This window comes from Felis catus, chromosome B3 (assembly GCF_018350175.1).
Source record: "Felis catus isolate Fca126 chromosome B3, F.catus_Fca126_mat1.0, whole genome shotgun sequence".
NCBI lineage: Eukaryota > Metazoa > Chordata > Mammalia > Carnivora > Felidae > Felis > Felis catus.
Window position 1 is genome coordinate 50467328 of NC_058373.1, and position 20856 is coordinate 50488183.

At 38.0% G+C, this 20856-nt stretch overlaps 1 long non-coding RNA gene across 3 annotated transcripts in view; it reads right to left on the minus strand.

The window, feature by feature from the left end:
• The window catches only part of LOC102899156, a 45975-nt gene extending 26187 nt beyond the window's left edge, over positions 1-19788 (minus strand). The window contains exons 1-4 of one of the 3 annotated variants that reach the window (XR_006599216.1): positions 19730-19788; positions 15859-16066; positions 10099-10200; positions 5333-5384 (exon numbers count right to left, since the gene is read on the minus strand). This is a non-coding gene — a long non-coding RNA (uncharacterized LOC102899156). Of the gene's footprint in view, positions 1-5332; positions 5385-10098; positions 10201-15858; positions 16539-19729 lie in introns of those variants that run through there. The other 2 variants (XR_440505.5, XR_440504.5) reach the window with 2 other exon arrangements.
• Positions 19789-20856: the final 1068 nt, after the last annotated feature.

Consider the following 20856-nt stretch of genomic DNA (forward strand, 5'->3'; position numbering starts at 1 on the left):
CTTAACATTCCCTATCCACGGAAACTTGGGTAAGCAGCAATCTCTCCAACTGGCCTGGCTATTTTGAGGCTCAAAAGAACTGAGACACTTAATAAGTATCGCTTCTCCCCCTTCACAGAGCAAAACAAACAAAACCAATTAGATGTAAATTTGCACACACACACAACTTCTCCAGCTGGTTTGGAGAAGTTAATGCAGCCCTTAAAGGATGGGCTTAATCCTCACTGTGGCTCAGATGCTGCTGAAGTGTGACTTAAAACCTGTGATGCATTTGACAAGGCCAACATTACTTGGGGCTGTGCAGAAGAAAGATTGCTTCTTTCCTATTGCACTTCTAATTCAGCCCCAAGTTTCTTTTCTCTCTTGATATGTTTCTTTATTACCTTCCAAATTCAGACTCTTACAGGGTCGTTGTTTTATTCATGAACATTAAAGCTAAGCCATTGTTATCCTAAAACACATTTGGGTAATCTCTAAGGGGAGTAAGAAGCAATGGTGTTGGGAGGGGGCCAGTGAGCAATCGCCTATATCTTATTTTGTCTATTATCTGTTGTAGTGTCTTAAGCAGAACATTCTCAAAACCCTTTTTTTGTGTGATGATTTCAGTAAAGGAAGCATGACAAAGCAGCTTGCTTTTAAAGACAGGAAAAAGAAGCTGTGGTTAATTCCCATTAGAAATCTCATTTCATGAGCAGAGTGGGTTATCCTAATCAGAGATCAGGATTTGGTCCCAGGAGAGCCCCCAGCTGACCTCACTGAAGCTTCCTGAAGCTAAAGCCCTTTCATGCTGTCACCAAAATGCTGACCTGCAGGTGTCCTCTGAAGCTGTGCCCACAATTCTCTGAAAACTAAACATGCAGTTCCAACACTATTGGGCTTTTTCTTCAGCTCTTCAGAAAATACTTGCAAAGGTGCTGCTGCAACACAAATTAACTTCTTTGCAATTTAAGTAACTGGTCAATAAAGTTTATTCTGAATGAATAGTGATTTGCCATCTAGTTTCCTCAATCTTCATAATACGGTTTTCCAGCCAGCTTTCTAATTCTCAGATCTGAGTAAAATTACTGTTCATCCAGAGCTCTCATTATGACATTTGCAGACTCTTTTTGTTCTTGGCTTTGTTCCTGGTTATTTCCTTGGGTGGCTGAACCAAAACTGAAAAAGACGAGCAAAAAAATGTAGCAGGGAGAGCACTGGAAAATCTCTCAGTGGAGGCTGAAGTTTACTTCTAGCCTCACCACTTTCTAGCAATTTATGATCGAAGGGTCACTTCCCCGTCTGTAAAATGGGCATAGTACTTGTCCTGTTTATTTTTTTTTTCTAACAGTAACCCTATTTCAGTTTTGTAGGGTAACTGTATGGTTTAAACAAAAATGCCAGTCACCCTTGATAAAATGTGTTGCCTAAAAACAATCCAAAAAGAAAAATTATACACATACACACGTGTATCATAAGAAATTTAAATTTTTCTGTCATACTTTATACATTAGATTACGTGACCTGTATGTATCTTTTTTATTTTAAAAAAATCAGGATTTACTTCAAAAAAGTCACTGGTATATTTAAAAGAACTACAAGGACAAAGTTCCTGATTTACTCAAATTCTATAAATAGCTATTAACATAAAGACTATTCCTACATATTCTTTTAATAAAATTAATCCAATTAAAATGGGCAGAGGACATGAACAGACATTTCTCCAAAGAAGACATCCAGATGGCCAACAGACACATGAAAAGGTGCTCAACATCACTCATCATCAGAGAAACACAAATCAAAACTACAATGAGAAATTACCTGACACCTGTCAGAATGTCTAAGATCAAAGACACAAGAAACAACAAGCATTGACAAGGATGTGAAGAAAAAGAACACTGGTGCACTGCTGGTGAAAACACAAACTGGTGTAGCCAATGTGGAAAACAGTATGGAGGTTCCTCAAAAAGTTAAAAATAGATCCATCCTATGATCAAGTAATTCCATTATTGGGTATTTACCCAAAGAAAATGAAACCATTAATTAAAAAAGATATATGTACCCCTACATTTACTGCAGCATTATTTATAATAGCCAAGACATGGAAGCAACTCAAGTGTCCATCTATAGAAGAATGGATAAAGAAAATGTGATATAAAAGAATATTACTCAGCCATAAAAAAAGAGTGAAATCCTGCCAAGTTCAACAACATGGATGGATCTAATGCTAAGTGAAATAACTCAAGAGAAACACAAATATAACATGATTTCATTCATATCTGCAATTTAAGAGGCAAAACAAACAAAGAAAAAAAGAGACAAACAGGGGTGCCTGGGTGGCTCAGTCAGTTAAGTGTCTGACTTCGGTTCAGGTCATGATGTCAAGGTTTGCCAGTTAGAGCCCCGCATTGGGTTCTGTGCTGACAGCTCAGAGCCTAGAGCCTCTCCCTCTCTCTCTACCTCTCTCCTACTCTCTCTCTCTCTCAAAAATAAACAAACATTTAAAAAAAATAGAGGGACAAACAAACAAAAAAAACATATTCTTAAATTTACAGAACAAACTGATGGTCACCTGAGGGGAGGTGGGTGGGAGGGATGGGTGAAATAGGTTAAGGGAATTAAGCACACACTTCTCCTAATGAGCACTGAGTAATGTACAGAATTGTTGAATCACTGTATTGCACACCTGAAACAAATGTAACATTGTATGTTAAATTACACTAGAATTAAAAATTTTTTAAAAATTAAAAAATAAAAAAAATAAACCTACTTAAAATCATGGAAGAATATATTCTTTGCTTTTTTTTTTACTTTTTAATATGCTTTTATAATTGTCACTTTTATAAGTCAATCAAAATGTGCATGGTATGTCTTTTTTATAGTATTTGGAGATGACTCTTGCATGAGAGCCATCTCTAGGTTTGACTTAATTTTTAATTGTTCAAAAGCAAAATTTATTTAAAATGAAAGTCAAAGAGGTCATAACATAATATTATATATTCTAAAGGATATCATTACTTCAAATGTCAAACAGTTTGCATAAGCATATTAATTGTTTCAGAGGTACGTTTATTGGCTGATTCCATGAACAAAATAGTAGCAGTTTTTCAACAGTGCAAAGGGACTTATACAAAAGTTGTAATGATGAAATGATTTCAGAACTACATTGGATTGAAGGGATCGATGGGGCAGGAGACACTGGGAAGGGCAAAGTAAAGGAGAACAGGAGTCTTTTCTAGCTCTGCTACAAACTACCTGTGGACCACTGAAACATTTTCATGATTAATATAATCAAGTTGAATAATTATCTTAAAATGACTTTTTCAACCTGGACTGTTTGGCACATTACTATGTTACCCCAGAGGGAATTTATCTGGACAACTTCCTAAATAACCCAGGGAAACCACTTGCAGTATCTCTAGGATCCAGTAAGTTATCCACCAGGTTAATTCAGCCACTGATTTAAATTATAGCACAGAAGAGCTTAATAGATCTAAACTGTAGTCAGCAAGCAGTCCTTCCATAGTCACAGAGTTACGATGTTAATTTGTAAGATCTTAGACCAAGATAAAATCCAAACATGAAGCAAACTGCCTCACTGACTTTCAAAGAATATTTCACAGTTGGACTTACAGAAACACCATTACTTACTCTTTTGGTCTAAGCACCAAGAATCCCTCTTATCTAAGCTGTCTATGACATTTGACATCAAAAGTTGAAATAGTTGGCAGTGGTTGTTGTCTGGGGAGAGGAATCATAGGAAGTCTACTCTATCTCATTCACCTCTGTTGTTTTGTTTTTTAAATTATATTGTTTTTATAATCACAAAAAAAGTCTAAAGATACAACAAAAAATACTTCTAAGATGAAACAGTTGAATGGGTAATTACAAGTTTTTGCCCATATTTTGTAAAAAACAAACAAACAAAAACATAAGATAATGAAACATAAACCTGGAGAGAACTGTCTAAAGATAATGTTACAAAAACTATTTGGAACAAAAACCCCTGGTCCAGACAGCAGTTCCTGCACTGCTTATTTGGTTTCCAAGACCAGGTGTGTGCGCACCATGAGACTTGAGGCTTTTTATAGAAGAAACCAATACATCTCTAGCATTTTTGTTAAATCACCACATTCTTATTTTATAGTGTGGTAGATAACATGTGGCAGCTGTCCTGTGAGCCCTGTCCACTTTCCCTACAAAGATCAACAGACCACCAAGCCAATCCTTCAGGCCTACATTTTTAATTACAATATTGAAATAGGAAGGTTTGATTTTGAGTAGAACTCAAGTGAGAAGGTGCCTTCCTGAAACTCAGTAGCTTTGGTACTTGACGTTATAGGCTTGAAATTTCCACTGAATCAGGAAAAGCCTCCCATGTATTAATGAGTGAGTTTAGCACCACATTATGTCAAAATTTCTCTGCATATTAGACTTCAAAATGCAACATGAGCTAAAACAATCCTGAATAATTCAGATCATATCATGTATGTCAGACTACAAAAAGAAAGATATTTTATCTTGAACATGAAAGATTCTAGCATAAAATGTCATTATGTTGGGACTAGAACAAAACAAAAGCATTTTAGAACACACACTCTGTGCTTGAGTATCTATCTGAAAGAAATTCTTTAATAACATAAACTGATAGAGCATATCAACTAATGTCCTTCCTCACCACTCTAGTTGTCTCCAGGGAAGTAACACAGAATTGCTAGTCAAACAACTGTCCATGGACTGCCTGCCGTGTGCCAACATGGTGTGACACGCAAAAGATGCAAGGCACAACTCCAGATCTCTAGTGCATGAGTAAAGAATGCTACAACAGGGGCGCCTGGGTGGTGCAGTCGGTTTAGCGTCCGACTTCAGCCAGGTCACGATCTCGCGGTCCGTGAGTTTGAGCCCCGCAGCAGGCTCTGGGCTGATGGCTCGGAGCCTGGAGCCTGTTTCCGATTCTGTCTCCCTCTCTCTCTGCCCCTCCCCCGTTCATGCTCTGTCTCTCTCTGTCCCCCAAAAAATAAATAAACGTTGAAAAAAAATTAAAAAAAAAAAGAATGCTACAACAGAAAACATTAGGGAACACAGGACAGGGCCAACATTGTGACACGGGCCACAAGAACTGTTGGAGAGCTACACCTACCTGTGCCATAGGCTGCAAGGGAACATAGGGAGCATTGAATTCTTGATCCCCACTTCCTTCTTCTAAATCAATCTTATACATCACTGCCAGACTTACCACCTCAACGTGCAGCTTCTATCACATTACTCTTTCCCTCCAAAACTTGGGTCTTCCCCAATGACTCGTTTGGTTGAAAATCTCTACCCTGGTATTACATTGGTCTTCCAGCCATCTTACCAGCATCCTCCTGTTATCTCCTCACTCCAAAAGCTTCAGAGTCTAGGCAGGCCTGTTGCAAAACAACAGAGAGTATGAAGAGTAGGCGTGACTACCTAAGGACATTCAGATTATAATTGGTAAAGAAATATTGTACTGGTCAAACAAAGTCTGTAATCTGCAGTCAGCCTGTGGGGCCTCCACACTGCAAAAGAGGACATAATGAGCCCTTTTCCCTGAGCACTATTTCTTTCCTTTTGGTTTTCCTTGGCCTTCAATGCTCATAAACCCACATCTTCACCTTCAGGGCTGATCTTTCATCTGCTTCCTCTAAGAAGCCTCCCAAATCTTCTCAAACCTGATATGATCTGTCCTTTCAAGTTTCATACCTTTGGCATTTATATTACTTGTTCTTTTAAAAACAATAATGTATGCACCTAAACTATTTTCTTTACAAAGCAGAAAGTTCCTTGAGATTAGAGAATTTCTTACTCATCTCCAGGTACATTGCGTTAACCTTGTTAGGTGCTCAACACATTTACAATAATCTAAAATGAAAATGCAACCTGAGAAAATAGTTTTTAAAGTACTGCTCATGTTACAATCTATATGACGCAGAAAGGCATGTGCACGTGGAATGATTTTTTAAATTAGTCACATGGGAATTAAATAAATGGCAAGACAGTCTATGTGGAAATGCCAAGTAAATGGTATACCAGTAGGACATGGTGTCAGTTTCAGAGGAAAGTGAGTCCACTGAGGACTGGGCTGGACAGGAAAGGCTTTAGGAGGTGGGATGAGATGGGACCTGAGCTAGGTACTGAAGGCCACAGAGGGTCTAGATATATAGGATAGCAAAGGAGGTATTTCAGGAGAGGAAGTTCTGATATGTGGCCTTGACAAATTCACTTATCCTCTCTCAGTGAAGGCTCTGATCTGCATGATGGAAATATCTAAGTGGATAATCTCTAAAGTCTAATTTCAACAATATGGATAAAGGCAGAGTGCATGGTGTATTTGGAGACAATATGTCATAGAGGTTGAGTGTGGGTACAGAAGTCAGACAGACCTGGGTTTGTCCTGGTACTGCCACTTCCTGCATATATGACCTTAGAAAAGTTGTATAACTTATTTACACTTCAAGTGCTTCATCTATCAAATGAGAATGATACTAATAATATATACTCTATTAGGTGGTTAGAGGATTAAATGGGATAATGCAACAAAGTACTTTGTACAATAGTTAGCCTTTTAAATGCATAGTAAAATCCAGCTATTATTTTTATTATAAGAAATATGCCTATGTGGGAATCTATAAGAACACTGAGTTAGACTTTTCCTAATTTCCCAGAACTTAAAGCTAAGGACCAACAGCCAAAAAAAGCACATTCTGAAAACCCTTGAAATGTTAGACGCTCCTTTAAGGCTTTTTAGAGGTAACTAAGCTATGTTATCTATCCTACAACCATTACCTCATGACAGTCTACACTAGCAGAGGAATGTGCAATGGTGGATATATGGGAGTGGAGGAAATTTCAAAAATATAAGTCATCTGCCAAGGCAAGAGTTTCATATTATTTTCCCCTCTCCTCTCCATAAAAGGGGGAGGGGTGCTTAATCCTCCCCAAAGCCAAGTGATGTCATCTCCAAGAGATTTACTCAGTACACAAGGGTAACTGATCTTTCATTTCATGTTTGGAATATATCAGCATATAAGATGATTTGCCTTTGGAACCTCTTTGAGCTGAGGAAGAGGACAAGGGGGACATGGGGATAAGGAAGGGAGGTGGCTGTAGAGCAGCTAACAACCCCACAATTCGGTAAGGAAAACACAGAAGGCATTGACAATGAGTTGATAGTAGAGAAACAGGTACAACCCCGGAAAGAAGATTACAATGACCATCAAAGAAAAAGGGATTTCCTCCTCCTCCTTAACACACCAAAGGATCTAGAACCAGGGAAAGAAGATAAAGAGGAGGGCAAGAACATCCTAAAGATCTCCAGGACACAGATGAAGCCTACTAAATGGAAGGGAGGAGATAAAAGTAGAGTTTTATTTATTTTAAGTTTTTTAGTGTTTATGTTTTGAGAGAAAGACACAGAGAAAGAGAGAGAGAGAGAGAGAGAGAGAGAGAGAGAGAGAGAGAGAGAGAGTGTGTGTGAGGAAGAGGCGCAGACAGTGAGAGAGACAAAGAATCCGAAGCAGGCTCCAGGCTCCAAGCTGTCAGCACAGAGCGCCACGCGGGGCTCGAACTCACAGATCGCAAGATCATGACCTGAGCCAAAGTTGGACGCTCGACCAACTGAGCCACCCAGGTGCCCCATTAGGTGTCTATGCTGACAGCTCGGAGCCTGGAGCCTTCTTCTGATTCTGTGTCTCCCTTGCTCTCTGCCCCTTCCCCTACTCATGCTCTGTCTCTGAATCTGTCTCTCTCTCTCTCTGTTAAAAATAAACAAACATCAAAAAAAATTTTTTTAAAAAGTAGAATTTAAAAATTGCACTACAGGGGAGTTTTTAAGAACTAGACTGACCAAAAAGCCGTGGAACCTGATGGATTTGTCATTTAAAGAGCTTTAGCTTGCTGAAGAAAATGCAGAAAATATGATTTCTTCCCAACAAGGTCAGTTATAGGTATAATCAACCTAGAGAAACAATAAGATGTTATACTGCACAGGTAAATTGAGCCCAGATTATGAGCATCTCGAATTATTAGCATTTGAAATTTATCCTGAAGGTCATGGAGAATAGCCAAGGTTTGGGACCAGGTCAGTACAGACCTTCATGAGGACTGAGTTGTAGCGTGTATGGTAAATTAAAGATGCAGAGCCTACAGACATGGAGCCTGGAGAGGAAGTTGTTACAGTTAGTCTGATGACTCATAGTCACTGAGGCTTTTACACCCATGTGATGACTACTGAAATGGAATAGAAAGGACAGACAGCACTGGTGTTTGGCACGCAGAATTTAAAGATCTTGGCAACCATCCAAATCTGGAGATAACAATAAAGGATAGCCAACTTGATTTAAGGTTTTTGAACTTAGATCATGATTACCATTGTCCACTACTAACAGCCCCACCTCCCTGCATCTTGTATTGGAAAGAGAAAAAATAAGCTATGGATGGTAGTCATTTTAAGAGAAAATATGAAGAGATCAAGGTGGCTGGCCTAGAGTGATTTCTCCTTTCCAACTCATAAAATCTTCACTCCTAACCCCACCGCTTCCTGTGAAAGATGCTGTGACCATCACCCCCTTGTTCTCCCTGCTCTGAGAATAAAGCTGGTGTAGTATGGCAGAACTTACCGAATGCTGAGGCAGAGACAAAGAAGATACATGGCTTGCTAGGGCATTTGACTGTGAGTCCAGAAACATGAACAATGAGCCAGATTTCCTGAAGCTTAGATCAGAGGACACTGCGACACATCACAATAGCTGCTCTCTGTGGGTTCCCTTGAAAATTTTTGGCTTCATCCACTTCACACATCCAGTATATGGACATTTCCAACACCACCAGCTGCAGAAACCAGCAGCAGAGGAATATTCCCCTCCCATATTTTTGGCGGGTAAAGGGGTACAACAACTACAAGTTGAAGAGTTAAAGCATAAGCACTCACCTTTGTAATAAACCTAACTTAGAAGGATGATGTTGGGGTAGGCCATTTTAAGTGCTTGCTATAATCAAGATGCTTGGTGAAGAAGAAACCACACAAAATCAATGTTTCCAATTCCAGAATTCATAATTTCAGACCTGAACCAAGGTCACAAGCACAGACCTAGGGAGCCTCATGGCCATCTGCTGCCACCTCCCAGTTTCATCCATTCATTCAGTCATTCCAAATATATTTATTAAATGCCTAGTTTATGCCAGGCCCTGTGATCTCAACTGGATATAGCAATAAACAAAAGAGATCTGCCCTCAAGGAGTTGATAGGCTTGTCAAGAATATATCAGAGACATAAAGGCAAACGTTATACCTGATTCAAATGACCAGAGCTGCTTCTTGGAGTTATCAGCCAGCATAGATTCAAAGAGTCAGAGAATGCTTTCCAAAATTCAGACATAAGCTGAACCTAAGGGAGGAGGAGGAGTCAGCGAGGGAGAGTCATGAATTAATATTCCAGGCATGTGCAAATGCTCCAAGGCAGGAATACACATGGCTGAACACGGCATGAGCAAAGGTCAATTAGTATTAGTGAGGACTAGAGAAAAGATGGTGTGGGGGTTGACAGAGGAAGTGGGGCAAAAATTAGGAGGTCAAAAAGACATTCCAGGAGCCATATCATAAACAAGGGCCTTTGTTAAAGAATTTGACAAGGAATCCAAGCCATCAAATCTATTTGGGGAGGCAGGTAACTTTGGACATTAAAAGAAAACAAATTAAAGAGAATATGATTGGCAGCTGGGAAACTACCGGGGGGGGGGGAGGAGAACAGGGGTGGCTTATGGTAGCAGAACTGGAAGAAAGGAATAGATTCCAACACTAGCATCAAGAATGATTTGCAGGCCGTGGTCCTGATTATATGTGAGAAATGAGGGAAGGAATGGAGTCATCCTTGAGTAGATACATGGCATGATGGTTCAGAGCAGAGGCTCTAGGTCTCCCACTTATTAGCTGTGTGGCTTTGGCCAAACTTCTTAAGTCCCTTGATTCACTCATTTGTAAAATGGCAATAATGACAAGACTTGTGTTACAGAGTGGTTACGAAGATTAAATATGGTAATGCACATAATGTGCTCAACTATCACCTGGCACATATTAGATGCTTGTATTAGTATATAGACTCACTTGCTACTGAGCCATCTCACTGATGGCCACAGGCCCTTGATTTTGATGCTCTGCCATCAGTGAGATCATTCATGCACATGGCCCATGAAATCTCCATTCCAGCTAGTGGGGGAAAAAAAAGAAAAGAAAAAAAGGTTTAAAGGAACAGCATGCACAGCTAAAATTCAGGAGTTGTGTCACTATAGAAAAGAAGAGGATGAAATCAGGGGACAGTGAACAGCTAGCAACATTCAATATATATCAACATTATATAAAGATAGAAAATAACTGTTTGAATGAGAAGAAAAACTGGGAAAAAGAATTTCTAGTGCATGAGACTTGGTGAACTTAAGACATAAAATATCTCCAATGTTTTACTGAAGGAGAAGGATTTAGACAAAACTGTGCTATAGGATAATGAGGAACTCAAAAGATTTGATCTCCATGTAATAAGGATATTGATAGAATTAGTTAATGTATTTGGAACAAAGATAAAGGAACCCTCAAATTTGATTAATGAACTGTTTTCCAGGAGAGGAGAAATATATTTGATATTCAGGTAAAAATGAATAAGCTCACAAGGGAGTTGTTATGGATTCCTCTTTTTATAAAGCAATGTATGACAGCATGGAGAAAAATAATGATTTTCTTCTTATTATTAAATATCTTCACAAGAAAACAAAATCATGAATGATTATACCCGTGTGTGAACAACTGCTTTTAGGTAGTTCATGACCTATGTGATATCTCACCTGAGACTCACAACCCAGAAACAAGTTGCGCTGGCTCCTTCATGATTGCAAAGGTTTGCCCCCCCCCCCCCCATGTGGTGGTCCTCTGTGACTGCAGGAACCATTGGTCATCCACTGCACTAAAGATTTATACTTTTCAAACCCCAACTCTGACCCAAGATCTTTATCTCTGATCCAATATGGTGGACTAACAGTTACCTTTCTGTCCTTAGGATTATTCTTGTTATTAAATCTTGGTCTCAGTGAAGTCTCTATAGAAAACTTCACTTTTTATACATCCCTGAGTAATGGAATTGAATCTATTACTCAGAATCTATCTTATTTTCATCCCTCCAGACTATATGGGTCATTTTTAGCTCTTTATGGCTTGGCCAGAAGCAAAAATCAACCATCCTAACTGCCTGTGGTCTCAACAAGATAAGATATATGACTTTTTGTGGATAGGGCACTTTCCCAGGCAAGAATACCTTGTACATTAGGCAAAGAGAAGGACCCTACTGGGGCAGCCTGCGCAAGCTATAAGGTCTCCCTGAGAGTTCCTCTTCTGACCCCTCAGTACAGTTAACAAGACATTCCCAGCATTTAGCCTCCAGATCCAGGAAAGATAGCACAGGGCTTAGATGAATCATTAATTCTTCATTAATTCTTTTGTGATTAAGAACTAGACTGCCAGTCCAAATGGCCTCTGGCTGCTTTTTTTTGTTGAAGTCCAATCGTGTAATACAATTTTTCTGCCCATTGCTACCAAAGTGAGAGTGCAATGAAATGTCCTCCACCCTTCCCTGCCTACTGCAAATACAGTCAAGTGGTCAGTGGAGATTTCTGGGGATTAGAAATCAGCAAATTGGCCATTTTCTATTCATAGGTAGATTAATGTGATAGAGGTTTGTAGTATAACCTTGAACAAGGAAAAGATTGCACCATAGCAAAAGACTGTAATGGTTACTATTTTCAGGAAATAGGATTTAAGTCATGTTAATGGGCAGGAAGGAAATCAATCCTTACAGTGGCAAGGTGTATTTATTCTCAGACACTTAAAAAAAAAAAAAATAACAACCACCAGGGCACCTGGGTGGCTAAGTCAGTCAGGTGGCTGACTTCTCAGGTCATGATCTCATGGTTAGTGAGTTTGAGCCCCACGTCAGGCTCTGTGCTGACAGCCCAGAGCCTGGACCCTGCTTTGGATTCTGTGTCTCCCTCGCTCTCTGTCCACCCCCACCCCCACTCCCGCCTCACTCGTGGTCTGTTTCTCTCTCTCTCTCTCTCTCCCTCAAAAATAAATACATGTTAAAAATTACAAGAAAAAAAAAAAAAAGAAAGAAAGAAAGAAAGAAAGAGAAAAACCACCACCATCCACAGTACCAAAGCTCTCCCCCCATTCCATCCCAACTCTCCCTCAACTACTCAGATCTTTCCCATCTGCAGTTTTTTTTTTCAGAAGAGAAAGCCATCAACTGTCATTGGATGCCTTGAGGTTCTGGAATTATGAAAGAACTAGTTCTAGTTCTAGAACTAGTTCTAATGAAAGTGATTTTCATTAACCCATAGAGAAGTAGGGGCACTGAGACAGGAAGGAACAGAAGAAGGGCTTAGGTAATGAGAGCAATTGCACCAAAATCAAGCACTGTTAATCTTTTATCCAATAAGTAAAAATTACATTTTATTGCAGTTTTAGTTTTCATTGCTATTATTACTAGAGATGAGCATATTTTCTCATGTTTATTGTTCATTTGCAGTCTTCTGTAACTGCCCATTCATATCCTTGGGTTTCCAGCCTGATGTTAAATAATAGTAATGAGTGGGCATCCTTGTCTTTTTCCTAAATTTATGGGAAATTCCTCTAGTGTTTCTTAATGAGTATGATTTCTGCTGTTAACTACTGATTAAAAAAAAACTTTTAAAACTAAGCATATTTCCTTTGATTTACAAGTTACTAAAGATGTTCCTCAGAAATGGATGTTAAACTTCATCAGAGGACCTTTCTAGCATCTATCATGTACTTTCTCTCCTTAATTACTGATGTAGTGAATTACTTTAATAGATTTCTAAATGCTGAGCCATCTTTGTATTTCTGAAATATAGCACAGTGTTGTTTTAATATTGTGCTAGATTATATTAGATGGCTGTCATTAATATTTTTGTTTTTATGTTCATATATAGGAGAAGTCCACAAATTTCCTTTTTTTTTTTGGTGCTCTCTTCCAACATTTTTAAAACTAAAACATACCATTTTCATAGTATGAATTATTAATTTGTATATATTTATCTATGTTTTTCAATAGCTTTAATATCTCAAATTTTTGTGCCTTACAAATTGAATTGGATTTGCTGTCCAAACATTTTGATACCTATGGGTCAGGGGTGAAGAGGGGAAAGAGCTCTTTGATTTATAGTTTCTAACTATTCTTTAGAGTTTCTTTAGTTATAGTTTCTAACTATTCTTGAGTACAAATTGCTAATTTTTTCAGGAAGGGTATTCATTTGAGCTATATTGTCAAATTTATCGATATAAATGTATATAGTTAGTACTCATTTAAAATAGTTAAATTTCTTCAAAATCTAAGTAAATAATTTCCCATCATGGATGTTGTGTATCTGTGTTGTTTAGATGGTCTTTTTAAAGAAATAGCTCTGGAAAGAAAAAGAAATCACTCTGAAGATAAATATTTTCTTTTCTGTTTCATTAATTTATGCTCTCATCTTCATTAATTCTGTTATTCTTATTTCTTTAGTATTGCAACTTATCTGCCTTCTGAGGCAGAATGTATAGCACATACATTTTGAATTGTTTTACTTTCCAAAAATATAGTTTTAATACATTTTATTTTTTTACTCCTATTTATTTATAAAGATTAATTTATTGTTATAACTTTGATTTAATAACATCATAATTTCAGAGTACTGAATAGGAATAATTGAAAAGTTTTCATTACTACCCTTGCTACCACATAGTTTTTACTTGCCTCGTTAACCTGAGTTTTTAGAAGTTTTTTTTTTTTAATGCTTTATTTGCAGTTATTTTACTATCTTCCTTTACTTTTTTTTTTTTTTAACCATCTTTTAGTCATTGATTTCTTGTTCTATTGCTGTAGTTTCAGGATTTCCACCTTAGGGGATGTATTGACATTTTTTTCTTTTGGCCTAATATATAATCAATTTTTTGTGCGTGTGAATGTTTCATAGTCAACTTATTTTTAAGTGGAGCCAATTGTTAGCAATTTTCTATATTTATAATTCAAAAGAAAAGAAACAGACACATAGAAATATAATTTTAGAAACAGATTTTCAAAGCTATATCAAGAAAAATATAGCCTGAGATTCAAAATACATTTTGATAGATCATTAAATTATGGAGTTCAGCAGTCCCCAGATCTGAGCCTTCATCGTCCTTACTACCCAAGTCACTGTTATGGACTGAATAGTGTACCCCAAAATTCATATGTTGAAGTCCCAGTCCTTAGTACTTCAGAATGTAGCCCTATTTGGAGAAAAGGTCTTTAAAGAGATGATTAAGCTAAAATCAGTCTCTTACAGCGGGGACCTAATCCAACAGGACTGGTTTCCTTACATGAAGAAACACCAGGAGTGTATGCACAGAGAAGAGGCCATGAGAGGACACATTAAGAAGATGGCCATCTGTAAGGCCAGGAGAGTGGCTTCAGGAGAAACTACCCCTGCAGAAGCCTTGATCTTGGGCTTCCAGCCTGCAGAATTGGAAGAAAGCAGTTTCTGTTGTTTAAGTCACCCACTCTGTGATATTTTATTATGGTAGCCCTAGCAAACTAATACAATCATCCGTAGACCACAGTTCCCATACACCCTTTATAACTGAGACCAAGTGCATTTGTTACTATCAGCCAAACTTGCACCATTGCTTTTCTTAGGGTAAAGAAATACCTCTCAGTACTCATGTGTTCATCAACATTAAAAAAAAAAATGGTCCAAAATAGATCACTTTACTCATTATGCAACTTGCCTGTTCCCAATAGATATTAACACATTCCTTTACTTTGCTCATTCTTTTGTCTCTGCCTGAAGTTTATTAACCCCACAGCTGAACAAACAGGTCACTAGCTGGTCCAAGGCTATGAATTCAAGTCTCCTAACTCTTGGCTCCACACCCTTTCCACTCACAGAAATTCTCATTTCAAAGACTTAAAGATTTGTCTAAAGAATTTACTTTTCTCTCCAGCCCTACAAATAGAATTGCATGATAAGCAAACAACTATCCTTCAAGCTTTTGTGAAAATGAACATTTCTGAAGTCCTGAGGTCTGATACCTTTTCATATAAAAGGAATCAGGATTACTTTAAAATAACACAATCTAGGAAAAGGGTACTTTTCAGGCATATCTGTACCTACAATTCTGAAAATGCTATTGGTTTATTCAGGTCAATCCTCTTCTGGTGAAAAACAGAATTTCTTAGCTCTGAAATATTTAAAGACGTAGCCAAGGCAGAAAGAACATTGAAAGTTTAAAATTGAAATTCACTTGCTACAGGAACAGCTTGAGGCCTGTATTACCTTTAATATTCCTTTGACTAAAAGCCATTATATAATTACACACTGTCTTTGCACTATAAATCAATAGAACTCATATTAAGTAGCTTTCCTTTGAAGGGACTGAAATGAGAATAGGATTGAGAAAGAGTGAACAAGAGAAAAGGCATTTGTTGTTTTTTCCTGTTTAAAATAACTTTTATTATTTTTTTGCTTCTTCCACGTCCGTTCAAAATAATGCAAATAGGGAAAAAGGAAGAAAATGTCCATCTATAATCTCACCAGCCCCAGTAAAAACCAGAATTGCTAATTCAATGGACATATATGCAAACAGTTTTATAAAGACATAAATATTATTTTTAATTGAAATTGTTTGAATTGTATTTTAAGTTGCATGTACCTAGACAAAGACCCTGAGACAAGGATTTGAGTGCTAGTCATTCACCTGAGTGATGACATCAGGAAACACAGGTAGGAAGGTAGAAAAGTGAGTCAGGGAAGACAAAGCAGCCAACAGAGGGTACATTACCTGGGAAGTCATCACTGTGGATTCTTGGATCTGATCCCAATGAGGAACTCTGGGAGTCAGTATGGAGCACTGTTCTCAAAGTCACTTCAGCAAAAGAGTGTGTGACCTGGGCTATCTGTACATGAACTCCATCAATTATTGGGCAATTACGCATCCAGGAACATTATTCTTTAGCATTCTGGCCTGCTAAGCACCTGGACAAAGAAAACTCAGGCAAACAGAAGTAGAATCCAGCAATTAGAAGTCAAGCAAGCATAGACTGAAATAGTGAGGGTGAAGGTACATGGCTGTGACACACACAGCATCTACCACAATTTCACATGTTGTTTGATAACCTGCTTCATTTATATATTATACATTGGATTTCTTATATGACATTAAATAGTCTGAGTAAGATGTTAATTGTCATTCTTTTTGTCTGCACATTAGGCTACTGAGTAACTACATCAATCTCTGTTGACATTTGGGGTTTCCACATGTTTCATTTTAATATAATTATTGTGATAAACATTCTTGTATTATAATATTTTGTGCAACTATAGAAATATTATTGCTATAAATAGCTACACTTGAAGTCACTGCTCCAGAAGATATGCAATTTTTTTTAATATTTTATTTATTTATTTATTTATTTTTAATTTTTTTTTTCAACGTTTATTTATTTTTGGGACAGAGAGAGACAGAGCATGAACAGGGGAGGGGCAGAGAGAGAGGGAGACACAGAATCGGAAACAGGCTCCAGGCTCCGAGCCATCAGCCCAGAGCCCGACGCGGGGCTCGAAGTCACGGACCGCGAGATCGTGGCCTGGCTGAAGTCAGACGCTTAACCGACTGCGCCACCCAGGCGCCCCAAGATATGCAAAATTTTATGGCTTTTGGTTTGCATTGCAAAGTTGTTCTCTGGAAAGATTATATTAATTTACACATTAGCAATGTGTTGTGTTTCTATTGTTTTCTGCCCAATATTGACCAAAAGGGACAGGGCTGCCCCAAAGGGCCATGGTGGTGATGGCGGGATGGGTATGCTGTCACCCTACTGGGTGTAGACAACAGAACATCCAACCAGAGGATTTTCTCCAGCCTTGAGATCTAATATAATTTGCCTTGTTAGGTCTTGGACTTGCTTGGGGCCTGTTGTCCCTTTTCTCCTCCCCATTTCTACCTCTTGGAATAGGAATATCATTGTGTTTTGAAAGCATATCACTTGTCTGGTTTCACAGGTTCACAGTTAGATTAGAATTTTGCCTTAGCATTAGTTGAATCTTGAATCTCACCCATATCTGCTTTAAAAGACACTCAGATAAGACTTTGGACTCTAATAGACTTTAGAGTTGATAATAGAATGAACTAAAAGTGTTGGAGCTGTTGAGATGGAATGAATGTATTTTTCATGTAAGAAGCACATGAATTTGAGGGGGAGGGTACTATAGAATGAATTGTGTCCCCACATATTGAACCCCTGAGGGTGGGATCTTCAGCATGAGATTAGCACCCTTTGAAGAAGAGATTTCAGACTCTGTCTCTTCCGCTACCATGTGAGGACACAGCAAGAAGGTAGCTATCTGCATGCCAGCAAGAGAGCTGTCACCACCACCTGACCAGGTTGGCACTCTGACCTTGGACTTTCCAGTCTCCAGAACTTTTAGAAATCAGTTATTTAGGCTACCCAGCCTATGGTATTTTGTTATGGCAATCTAAGCTGACTAATACAAGTGGTTTAATTCCAGGTTTGAGATTTGCTGCCTCCTAACTACGTACTGACAGGCACAGATATATCAGGGGAGAACAAAGTTGGAAGGACAAGGTAGTTGAGCTGGTGGGATATGGGGAGTAAGTGTGGGTGAATCTTGACTGATACAAAGCAGGAGATAACACAGACCAAGGCAGATATATTTCCCCCTTTTAACTCTCTTCCATGCACTGAGGTGGGATTACTCCTTACAGTCTTCTGGGAAGTACTAAATATTAAGCAAACATGCCCACTGAGAAACCTACTGGCTCTGTTCCACTCACTCTGTTCCTTGCCTCAGTTCCTTTTTTCTCTTTATCTTACCACACACACATGCTTGTACCTCTTTAGGCAGCAACACTTTGCTCCTCAGGCCCTCCTTTCTAAAGGATCTGTGTTAACTAACATATTTCTTATAAAGACTTTACATTTTGGTGGGAAAAAAAAAGTCCAACAAACTTCCAGAAAATAAAACTAATATGTCTAAAACTATTGAATAGGGTCATTTTATGTTTGAGATGGCTATTAAGATATTATTATCTTTTAGAAAGGAAGCAATAAAGTTTCCAATCATACCTCTGAATAAAACATGGGCTGAATAATAATATATTTAATTGGACTTATATTCAAAACTATATTCAATTAATGTGAATTAATGCCGGAGTATAAACTTGATAAGAAGTCTCAACTGTAGAGTTTCTGAGCATATTCATTTTGTTGTTTATCTTTGACACCAATTTATTTTAAAATAACTGAGCTGAATGTGCAAATAAGAGGATATGGAGAAATACATATATTATATAATACAACAAGATTTAAAGTGATCTTTCTTTAAATAATGTAAAGTATCTCCATCTTACAGAGAGTGCTAAAATGTATTGGCAACATTAATTTTCACAAAGTTAAATCTGAAGCCCTACATTTTGGTTCAGAAATTCAAACAAAAACTGGATAAAAAGAATCTATTTTAGCACAAAGATTAAATCTAGGGATTTTTGTATTACAAAATTCATGTGAACATCTTTGAGGATCTAACCTAGTCTTATGCTGTATTAATTAATCGGAGTACTTTGTTCAGATGATCCAAAAGAAATAGTCAACCATGGTCTGTTTTGTAGAATTTTTTTCAGGAATGTGGTGACCAGCCAGAAGCTGGCATGAATAAAACACTGTGAAAATGGAGGCTCCTGGGTGGCTCAGTCGGTTAAGCATCTGACATTGGCTTGGGTCATGGGTTCATGGGTTCATGTCCACGTCAGGCTCTGGGCTGACAGCTCAGAGCCTGGAGCCTGCTTTGGATTCTGGGTCTCCCTCCTCTCTACCCCTTGCCCCCTGCCTCTCTCTCTCTCTCCAAAATAAACAAACATTAAAACAAACACTGTAGGGGCGCCTGGGTGGCTCAGTCGGTTAAGCGTCTGACTTCGGCTCAGGTCATGATCTTGCGGTCCGTGAGTTCGAGCCCCGCATCGGGGTCTGTGCTGATCACTCAGAGCCTGGAGCCTGTTTCAGATTCTGTGTCTCCCTCTCTCTCTGACCCTCTCCCATTCATGCTCTGTTTCTCTCTGTCTAAAAAATAAATAAACGTTAAAAAAATTAAAAAAACACTGTGAAAATAGTCAATATATTTAGGAAAATTCAGTCTAAAAGATTAAGGTCCAAAAAATATGTCATATGAAAAGTGAATAGATGAAAGGACTAATAATGTTTACCCTAGAGAAGCAAAGACTCCTGAGGGAGTTGATAACTATCTTCAAATACTTGAAAGGTTATTATTAGAAAAAAGATACAGACTTGCAGATTTTAGGTCATTCTAGGAGAGAAATTTCCATGATGATGCCCTACGATAGAATGAGATAACTTATATGGCAATGAACTCTCCATGACTAGGAGTGTCCAAATGGAGGCTGGATGAGCATTTAATTCAGACATCATTATTCTGCATTATGGATGGCATAGTGGAACATGATTGCTATGGCTCCCTTCACCTTGAGGTTACCTGCTTGAGGATCCTCAAAACACCCTTTTTTTATTTTGAAATCTTGAAAATTTCAGGTCCTACAATCTATAAAATATCATTTAAAACATATCATCATGTGACCTCACCTCAGTAAATTGTGTTTAAAAAAATAATTATAGGAGTACCTGGGTTAAGTGTCCAACTTCAGCTCAGGTCATGATCTCACGGTTCGTGGGTTGGAGCCCCGCATTGGGCTCTGTGCTGATAGCTCAGAGCCTGGAACCTGCCTCAGATTGTGTATCTCCTTCTCTCTCTGCTCCTCCCTGCTTGCACTCTGTCTCTCTGTCTTTCTCAAAAATAAATAAACATTAAAAACAAATAATAATTATTAAAAAACCCACATATTTTCAAAGCTTAAGATAACTATATTATAGAACTGAACAAAATGTGTTCTTATTTTAAATGTCATTGGTGAAAAGGAATAATTAATATCCAGGAAGAGAAGATGCACTGTGCGAATATAACTAGCAGAAATGAAATTTGATTTAGGTTGGGGAAAATATATCTGAATTTTTTATCAAAGCTGAGGCTATCACAGCTAGGGTGGGAATTCCAAGGGGCAGGAGGGTAGCACAGGGATTTTTCACCCTAAATCAGCAGAAATGATAAAACCAAGGGAGTGTGCATAGCCCAAAATCTTTACAGAAAACCTAGGTCTCCAAAGCCAGGTGTGAAAATTAGAAGGATTATGCAATGCGAAGACAACACAAACAGGGATCAGGAATGAGGTGTGGAGCCAAGAATCTGGACAGGAAGATAAAAAGAGTGTCTGGGTAATAGCTGAGAAATGTGTTCCCTTGATATCCATTTAGATAAAGTTTTCTGAACATGAGGTTGGAATTCATGGCATAAACAACGAAAAATAAATATGAGAGAGAATTTGTTTTATAAACTGTTTTCAGAGACTTCTTCCGTATGAGATTATAACCATGTGGTTTTTTTTTCCTTTTGGGGGGAGCTGTTTATATATCCTCTTTTATGAAATAATGATAATTGTAAATAATTCCATTTTGTTTTGTTTAACACAGTCATTGGCAATAGGAAATACTAACAAACCTATGCCAATTTCTTCATTTGTTTTCCTTTTAATTTCACTGGTCTGTGAAATTTACAAATCTGGAAACAATCAGCTCAGACCATCCATTCCTGCTTGCAATTTGATTTTGTGAGGCAAGTTAGGGTAATAAACTGTGTTTGATTTGAAAAAAAAAAAAGTTTGAAAACAATTAATTCATTTTGGCAAATGCAATCA